Source organism: Chrysochloris asiatica, unplaced genomic scaffold, assembly GCF_000296735.1.
Source record: "Chrysochloris asiatica unplaced genomic scaffold, ChrAsi1.0 scaffold00560, whole genome shotgun sequence".
NCBI lineage: Eukaryota > Metazoa > Chordata > Mammalia > Afrosoricida > Chrysochloridae > Chrysochloris > Chrysochloris asiatica.
This window is the reverse complement of record NW_006409078.1, coordinates 538,130-547,847: the sequence shown is the minus strand read 5'-3', so window position 1 is coordinate 547,847 and position 9,718 is coordinate 538,130. Positions and strand designations below refer to the sequence as shown.

General features: G+C 41.8%; 1 pseudogene; it reads left to right on the top strand.

Annotated features, from left to right (window-relative positions):
- Positions 1 to 2,015: 2,015 nt before the first annotated feature.
- Positions 2,016 to 3,276, top strand: LOC102840206 (annotated as a pseudogene).
- Positions 3,277 to 9,718: the final 6,442 nt, after the last annotated feature.

The window sequence follows — 9,718 nt, the reverse complement described above, 5'->3', positions numbered from 1 at the left end:
GAGAGAGGCACATTAAGAAACCATTTTCTCAGAAGCTACAATTACAGGGGTTCGAAGCATAGAGTGAATTAATAGGACTAAAGAGAATTATACAGAGCTGGCCCCACAGTGAGTTCGTAAAAGCCAATGACCCGGGACGTCCAGAGGTTACTTCCTTGGGCCCACAGGGTCTCTGGCCAGCAGGTCAGAGCCTGGCCACGTGCTGGAATTTTCATCCATGACACTGGTCCTCAGCACCCCAATACCTATGGTCTGTAACAAAATGCAAATTCCCAAGTTCCTCTGGTATAAAGATATAGAGGGTGTCCCTAATATTTGTTGGACTTTACAATCTGAAATATACACATTTCACTTCTGCAAATATATAATGCATGAATCATTCCTCCTCAGCACTCTCTACTTCTCTATTATTGTTGTTAAGTGCTATTGTGTCGGTTCTGACCCATTAGGCTTGATAATTCATTGTAAAGTTCACACAGAACTCTGACACCAAACTCAGAGTTATGGGGTTTATTGGGGAAGTGAAGAGGTTGCAATTTGGGTTAGAAATGCTCAGGGCACAGTTGTTCCAATCAGTTGTAGATAAACGCCCATAAGATACACCACTCCACCATAAGCCTCAGTCTGAAGGCACTGGGTTCTAGTTACATAGGTCAGTAAACCTAGCTCCATCTCTTAAGTGCCTGGAGACATCCTATTCTACAAGCAAGCTTCTTGCCCAAAGTCATTCAGTTTTACCTGCTCCATGGGCTGGGAATTGCACTGCTCTGTCTTGTTTCTGGTTCTTAGTTCTGCTACTGTTGCTCCTCTACCACTCCTCCGGTGTCACACCTTCTGTCCCTGGGTCCAGCAGTTTCTAGACGCAGGGATCTCAGGGTCTAAAGGATAGTCTTCACTCCTGGCTCTTCTTTGATGATAGTGTGATCCCCCTTCCTACTTCAGAGATGGCTAATTTTAAACCCATGGTAGGTTTTCATGTTTTTACAATTACAATTAAGTCTGCTATCATTCACAGCTGAATCAAGTAATCCTATCAGTCTCTTGTCCCACCTTCTCTTACCCACACCCAGAAGGGAAGAAATGTTATTTGGTGGGAGTTACAAACTACAACTACAAGAGACATTAGAGCTTGTTTGAGTGGGGAAGTGTGTTCTGGCCATCTCCTGGCTGTGTTCTTGGGTGTGTGTTGGTGGGGCTGCAGATGGAGGTGAAATGGTAGTTTAGATGGACTCTGGGAGCAAACAGTTAACAGTCCTATTTTAGGATCTCTGTTTCACCAGGCAGAAAAGCAAGAACATGAATACATTAGAAACCCTATCTTGGAGGCCTTTTCTCTTCCTTAGGCTCTTCCCATTTCTCTACCTGGGTAACTTTCTTTTGAAATTTCTTTAAGGTCAAGCCAGCTCCTCTTCAATCTATAGTAGTTTGGGGTAGAAGGAATAGATCTCTGGCTAGATCCTTGGGGTGAGACTGGGTCTGTCTTGGTCACTGTAGTATCATTGAAAGAATGTCTCTTTAGCATAAAAAGGATACTCAAGATAGTCTGTATAATTCATGACCGATCAGCAGTGTAGGGTATTGTGTGGCTCTTCCCCAACTCTGCCAGCCTGCATGCCCAGCTCTGAGTTGCAGGCACAGTCGTGCCTTGCCCATTGGGGTTCCTGAGCTAAGAACAGTGAGGTGTCAATTTCCATGTTCCCTCAGAGACTTCCTTTTCTGATGCCTGGTTTTTGTCTGGCTCAACAGGCTGTCAGTTGTAGGTCCCTGAGCAACCCTCAGTGAGCAGTCCCCGGAGTGGGGAGCTGGGTTGGGCTCAGGTTGACTTTTGGCAGCAGCTGGTCTATTTGTGCTGGGTCTGAAATGGGAGGGAAAGGAATGTGCTCTAATTTCACTTCTGTTTTGGAAGCCACACCCCTTAGAGGAGCTGCTCAGGTTTCCAGATGGCGATGGATGGCCTGGCCTGAGGGGGCGATGTTGAGGCCGCTTGCTCCTTCTCGCTCTCTTTGCGGAGACTGATGCAGCTGCCAGGGCCATGTCCTCCTGCACCATCCCAGAACCACCCCAGCCTCCTTTCCTGCCTCTTCCCACCAGCTCAGGTCCCAGACAGTGATGAGCAGTTTGTTCCTGATTTCCATTCAGAAAATTTAGCTTCCCACAGCCCCACCAACAGGATCAAGAAGGAACCCCAGAGTCCCCATGCAGACCGTGCCCTGTCCTGCAGCAGGAAGCCGCCACTCCCCTACCACCATGGCAAGCAGTGCCTTTACTCCAGAGCCTATGATCCCTCCAGAGAAATCACTGTCCAGTCGCCCACCCCTGGTGGCCCTGGACAGTCACCCCTGCAGTCCTTTCCCCGGGAAAGGGGAAACAGAGTTTCTTAAGGTCCTCTGGCACTTCTCAGCCTCACCCTGCTGGCCACTCCTTCACATCCTCTCAGGGAGGGGGCCGGGAGTCCCTCCCAACCCCCTACCAACACCAGCTATCAGAGCCCTGTGTGCCCTACCCCCAGCAGAGCTTCAAACAGGAATACCATGACCCCCTATATGAGCAGGTGTGTCAACCACCAGTGGGTGGGGTGGGGTCAATGGGCACAGGTACCCAGGGGCGGGGTGGTGATCAACCAGAAACAGAAGGATTTCGCCTATGACACCGATTTCCTTGGGTGTGCATCAGTGTACCCTCACACAGAGTATTTCTCAGGACCCTCCCCAGGAAATGGGGCCATGGGCTATGACTATGAAAACCCTCTGCTACCATTCTCAGATGATGTCTGCATCATCCCTGAGAAATTTGAAGGAGACATCAAGCAGGAAGGGATTGGGACATTCGGAAAAGGGAGCCTTGCAGCTATGACAGTTTCTGGTGGCCTTGCTGGATGACCCAACGAATGCCCACATCATTGTCTGGACTGGCTGGGGAATGCAATTCAAACTAATTGAGCCTGAGGAGGGCGCCAGGCTCTGGGGCATCCAGAAGAACTGACTGGCCATGAATTATGATAAGCTGAGCCGCTCACTCCAATGTTATTATGAGAAAGGCATAATGCAGAAGGTGGCCAGTGAGCGTTATGTGGACAAGTTTTATGGGAGCCTGAGGCCCTCTTCTCTCTTGCCTTCCTGGACAATCAGCGTCCAGCTCTCAAGGCCAAGTTTGACAGGCCAGTCAGTGAGGAGGACACAGTTCCCTTGTCCCACTTGGACAAGAGCCCACGCTTACCTATGTGAGCTGACTGGCCCTGCCCAGCCCTTTAGCCCCAAGGGTGGCTACTCTTACTAGCCCTAGCAGCTGCTGCCCTGCCACTAATGGGTGTTGCCCTGTGTACATAGAGATTAATTTGGTGTTGAGGAACCCCTGACTCAGACCCACAGATGTCTCTGGGGCAGATCCCTACTGTCCCATGGGCTGTCCTGGCCCAGACTCTTGAGCTGCTCACCAGTCATGGGAGAGCAAAGTGTGGATAAGAACCATGTCTTAAAAAAAGAAGTCTCAAAAGTTCCCCTGGGGTTTTCACCTCTGCCCTCAAGGAGTTCAGCTCAGCCTGGTCCAACTTAGAGGCCCAACCCCATTCTCCTTCACCAGAAAGAACCAGAGCTTGTTCCTATTCTGGGATGTAGAGGCACCTGCCTCCTCAGTTTATCCTGGCTAGGGAGTGATGCATTGAGCATTCCCCCTAGATTTCCCATCATGGGGAGATCCCTGGGCCCTGCAATCCACCCCAAGCTGTGACCCTGCAGGGTCCCGGTTGTCAGTTCTTGGTGCTGTGTACCAGAGGCAGGGGAAGCTAGAGACAAAACCTTGGAATGCTGGGGTGCTCGGAGGAGGACCTCCAAGGAGCCTCAACTTAGGCTCCTAGGCTCCTGCCTAGAATTCCACTTCCACATCTGCCAGACCCTAAAAAAAAAAGGGGGGGGGCATTAGATAATTTACTACACTACAGCTTCATCCCTCTTTACATTTGATTTGAATGTCAATTTCATTGGTTTGAATGCTTAAATCAAAACCTGAACTGTTGCAATACCACATTTGAGCCTCTGTTTAGAAATATCTGTGCAGTCCAAAGCAAAAAATCAAGATAGCAAAAGGTTCACCCATTATACTAATGACAAATTAGGAAATGATAAAATGTTTGCAAACTGATTTGACAGCGTTAAAATCAGTTTTATTTCATGCAAAGTAAGATAAGTGATAAGTGTTTTAATGAGAGTCTATGTCTAAATCTGAAATTCAGCCTAACAAGAAGAGGCTCTGCTTTGGTATAACCTTGGATGTTTTTGAGAAAGAAAATAGTTATCTGTCCCTCTGCTGTGGAGATAAGCCTGAAAGAAATGATGACACTGTTTATTTTTCACAGATGACTGAATAGGGATTTGTAAAATTAAAAGTAAATATAAAGGAGCATTCTTTTCTCCATACTGTGTTGTATATTTTCAGGTCTGTTGCTGTTTTATCTTTTGGCTTGTGAGCTCCTAAGGGTAGGGATTCTTGTTTTTCATATATTGTTATAAAACACCAAGCGCAATATCTGTGCTCCATAAATTTATAATAAGATGAACAGGAACACCAACATTATAACAAGAAAACCAAGTGCACAATGACTCAACTTTTCAATATATGTGTGGGTGTCAATTTCACTTGCCTCTGATTCAAATTTTCAGGATTGCTGAGCTTCTCCCCAATCAGTGACTCTTTCTACATATTAAAGAACCAACCTTAACCTGGAGTCCAGTGCTTACTAACAGTCAATTCTTACTAAGTCAAATGTGACATTAGTTATTGTTTATGATAAACTAAGGAAGTTCCTTGAAAGTCTATATTCCATTAAAAAAAATCACAAGAGCAAATAGATCAGATTTAACACATGCCCTAATTCCATGAAGTTAAGGAAATAAGTGAAGAATTGTAACTCTAGAACTGGAGGAATTTGGAATTTTTTCATAACTTCTTTCAGAATCTTTAAACTACATATTTATGGTAAATGATCAGAAACTTTTGTGAAATCACCTAGTTATTTATTTTCAAAAATAAACTGCTAATCAATACTCTATTTTGTAAAATCGTATGTAGATATATTTATGGAACATGGCTATTTTTGCTCAGTGCCGTCAAATCGGCTCCAACTCAGAGTGATCCTATATAGGGTTTCTGCACAGCAGCTGGTGAGGCTGAACCACTGACCCTTGTAGTTCAAACTGACCTTGCAGTCCAGCACATTAACCCACAGTGCCACACCAAGACTAGGGGGTACTTAACAACAACAGTATATGTATATCAGCAATATATATATTAGACAATAGTAAAATCTGTTATAATGAAAAATTGTTCCTAACTTTTTAGCTGATCTGGCATAGAGATGTACCAAGATTTTATGGTAAATTGTTGTTGTTAGGTGCTATCTAGTCAGTTCCCACTCATAGTGAATCTATGTACAACAAAACAAATCTCTGCCAAGTCCTACACTCTCCTCACAGTTGTTGTTATGTTTAAACCCATTGTTGCTACCAATGTGTCAATCTATCTTGCTGGGGTCCTTCTCTTTTTTGTTGACCTTCCACTTTACCAAGGAGTCCTGGTGTGATGCTGTGGGTTAATGCACTGAACTTCAGAGTCAGTTTGACCTGCAAGGTTGGTGGTTCAAGCTAACGAGTTGCTCCTCAGAAACCCTGTACAGGGTTGCTATGGGTTAGAAATGACTCAACGGCACTTAACAACAACACACTTTACCAAGAATAATGTCCTCCATGATGGGTCCCTCCTGATAATACGTCTGAAGGAAAAGAGACAAAGTCTCACCATCCTGGCTTCTAAGGAGCATTTTGGCTGTACTTCTTCCAATATAGATTGGTTTATTCTTCTGGCAGTCCATGGTACTTTTAATATGCTTCTACAGCACCATAATTCAAATGCATCAGTTCTTCTATGATCTTCCTTATTTGTTGTCCAACTTTCATATGCATATGAAGTAACTGAAAAGATCATGGTGTGGGTCAGGAACACCTTAGCATTCAAAGTCACATCTTTGTTCTTTAATACTTTGAAGAAGTCTTTTGAAGTTGATTTGCCTAATGGAATATATTGTTTGATGTGGTAAATTGCAAATTAATAATTCGATCTTAATTTTAGTCTTAATGATAGACAGTCAGAAATTGCCCCTTCCTTCACACTTCAACTTTTCTTTGAAGGGCTCTTTCCTAATCTGTTGTTTTTGTTGTTGCCATAAAGTTAATTTTGACCCACAGTGACCCATGGGATGGAGTAAAGCTGCTGCATAGGGATTTCTAGTCAGTCATCTTTATGTGATCTGATAGTTACGTCTTTCTCCCATGGAGGCATTGGCTAAGTTCACATTACCAACCTTTCAGTTAGCAGCTGAGCTGTTAACCTTTGTGTCACCAGGGTTTCTTCTTGTTTATTCTAAGTATTTAGTTTACATGTACTCTTTTATCCTTATTTAAGTTTTTTATACACAAACATGCTAATTATAGTATATAAGTGAAAAGTGGTCAATGAAATTTGATTTGTGAAAGTATAAATGTGTCAATCATTTTTTTTTTTTTTTGCTGTGTTGTTCTCCTCTCCCTTTCAGAGGAAGATATATATATATATATATATTTGTTGTTGTTGTTAAGTTCCATCGAGTCGGTTCCGACCCAAAGCGACCCTGTACAGGGTTTCCGAGGCTGTAAATCTTTATGGGAGCCAGCTGGTAGTTTCGAACTGCTGTCCTTAAGGTTACCAGCCCAATTCATAACCACTACACTACCAGAGCTTAGATACATCCTCTGAGATAGATGATATTACTGTTCACCCACATTTGGTGCCTCCTTCTAGAGGATGTTACAGCCTCACCCTGTTTGACATGTTTGCCCATCTGACTTGTTGGGACTCATGAACTATAAGTGGGGTGATGTGTATCACTTCAGAGCCAAGGCTTTGAGTGAATGCATGGCTTGCATTTTTAAAGTTTTAAAAAAAGCAAACACCCCCCTTGATAACTAAAGTGTCCCTAACCTATGCTATGGTCTTTCCAATAGCCTTAAATGCATGTGAAACCTGAACAATGGAAAAGGAAGACAAAAGAAGAATTGAAGCACTCCAACTGTGGTGGTGGTGAGGAATACTGAATATACTCTGGAATGCCAGAAGAATAAACACATCTGTCTTAGAATACAGGACCAATCACTAGGAAGGGATATCATGGTTGATAGAGAATCAGAAAAATGAGTGAAACTCTCAATGAAATGGATTGACACAGTAGTCACATAGAGGACTCAAGAAACCAAAAATCATGAAACGGCACAGGATAGGTCAATGTTTCTTTTGTGCACAAGGCCACTATGAGTCAGAGATAACTCTGTGGCAATTTACAATAGTCACTGCCTTTGTCAACTGGAAATATAGATAGTGTTCCAGAAAGGGTCTACTTGATTCCACGGATTTTAGAACAGGGAGTAGAGTCATAGCTGTTCTGCAATGGACACGTAGCTTGAAAGACAAATAACTCTCTGTTTTTGTTTTTGGTAAGCCACTAATATTTTATTTTATTTTTTATAATCACAGAATCATTTTTTTTTATTCTATCTGATACAACCTCTTCAATATGCGATGAATTGTCAACTCTTTATTTAGAAGCTGTGACTGATTATTTCTTATATATATGAACTTCTAAAAGTATGTGTTCAAAATGGTCATTTATTGTAAGGAATTAAATTTAGAGTGATCTGTGGTCATGTAATGAGACAGAAATAGTTTGCATCAAAATTTTTTGGTTGATTGTATTTTATCTGTTAAATAAAATAATCTCACTCAGGATTTAACCCATACCTTTGCAATAATTGAAGTTTTCTTCTTCTAGAATGTTTTCATAAGGAGAATCAACAATGAATAATGTAATTAGTGAAAATACATTTAATTAGTTTCTTTTCTGTCAGAAGCATGTACACTTGTAAGTTTTTGTTTTTTTTTCCCTAAAACAAAACAAACAAATTTACTTATCTCTAGTTCAAATGAGAAAAATGCAATGTGGGAAAAAATGTTCTTTGTTTCAAATCGTAACAATTTCTCATTTTGTCCTTGAAGTACTGGTACTAGACATGATTTTACCATGTAAGTAGCTGAGTTTTCGAATTAATTTCTAGTAGTAGCTAATGAGTTAGGAAAAGTATGTGTTTTACATTTTCCACATATAATTTCTGATGTTGTTGTTGTTATGTGCCATGGAGTTTTTTCCTACTCATAGCGACCCTGTACAGGGTTTCCGAGGCTGTAAATCTTTATGGGAGCAGAACCCCTCATCTTTCTCCCAAAGAACAGCTGGTAGTTTCAAACTGCTGACCTTGAGGTTCATAGCCCAATTTGTAACCACTACACCAGAGCTCCTTATAATTTCTGATAGATCCTATAGAAATGAAAAGGAGGTGTCTTGCAGTCAATGTCACTAAATTCTTAAACTCTCAAGTATGCAAAATTATGTGGTGTCAATAAGCAATTCTATTGGTGTCAGTAATCCTGTGTGAGAGAGAGAGAGAACTAGAGAAGAGAGATGAGTGATCATAACAAAAAACCACCTGCTATCCTCAGGAACACTTGACATGTTTAATTTTATCACATTTGCTGTTAATAAGTCTAGAAGACCTCCAGAAGACACTATGTGTGCAGGATTGGAATTAGTTATGTCTTTTACATTAAAATATGGATGGATTTCCCAGCTCAATAAACTTTATAAAATGTCAGGTAATAAAACAGCATCCAAATTTGGACAAGATTAAGAAATTTAAAATATCAAGACATTTTCTCTAATTGAGCTATACCATGAGCCATGGTATGTCGCTGCAGTATAAGCACTGGACTGCTAAACACAAGATGTTCAATTCCACTAGCCACTCCGCAGAAATCCTACACAGGGTCACTATGAGTCAGAACTGACTGGATGGTACTTAACAACAACAATGGAGTCCTTAAATGAACTCTGTTGACACAGTGGTTAAGAACTCAGTTTTTAACTAAAAGCTCATTGGTTTAAACACACCAGCAACTCTGCAGGGAAAAAAAAAATGTGGCAGACTGCTTCTGTAAAGATTTGCAGTGTTGGAAACTCTGGGACAGATCTCTCCTATCCTAGAGAGTCACTATGAGTGGGAAGTGGACTGTACAGCTAAGTGTATGGAGCTGTTAATCACAGGATTATGGTTTTTTTTTTTTGTTTTTTTTTTAATGTTCTTTTATTTTATTTTATTTTTTTGTTTTGCTGCTGGTGATCTTCATAATCTATCTTTAGATGGCAGAAGTTCAGTGATTAAGAGCAATGTGTAGATTCCCTGTACACAGCATACAAATACTTGACTGAGAATGTGCTGTGATTTTGTATCTGTTTCATCACCATATCTGTATTTGCAAGGTGTAGTAGCATAGTGGTTATGAATCGGGATGCTAACCTCAAGGTCGTTAGTTCGAAACTATCAGCCATTCCACTGTAGACTTTCGTAAAGACTTACAGCCTTGGAAACCCTGTACAGGGTCACTATGAGTCGGAACTGACTCCACAGTACTTAACAACAACCACCATTTTTACTTCCTATGAAAAATGATTTCTTCCCTGAAAGACAGTAGGAGTCCTCGTGTAGCGCTGTAGGATAAACACTGGACTGCTAACCGCAGGATTGGAGGTTCAAACTCAACAGCTGTTCCTCGGAAACTCATACAGGGTTACTATGAGTCAGAA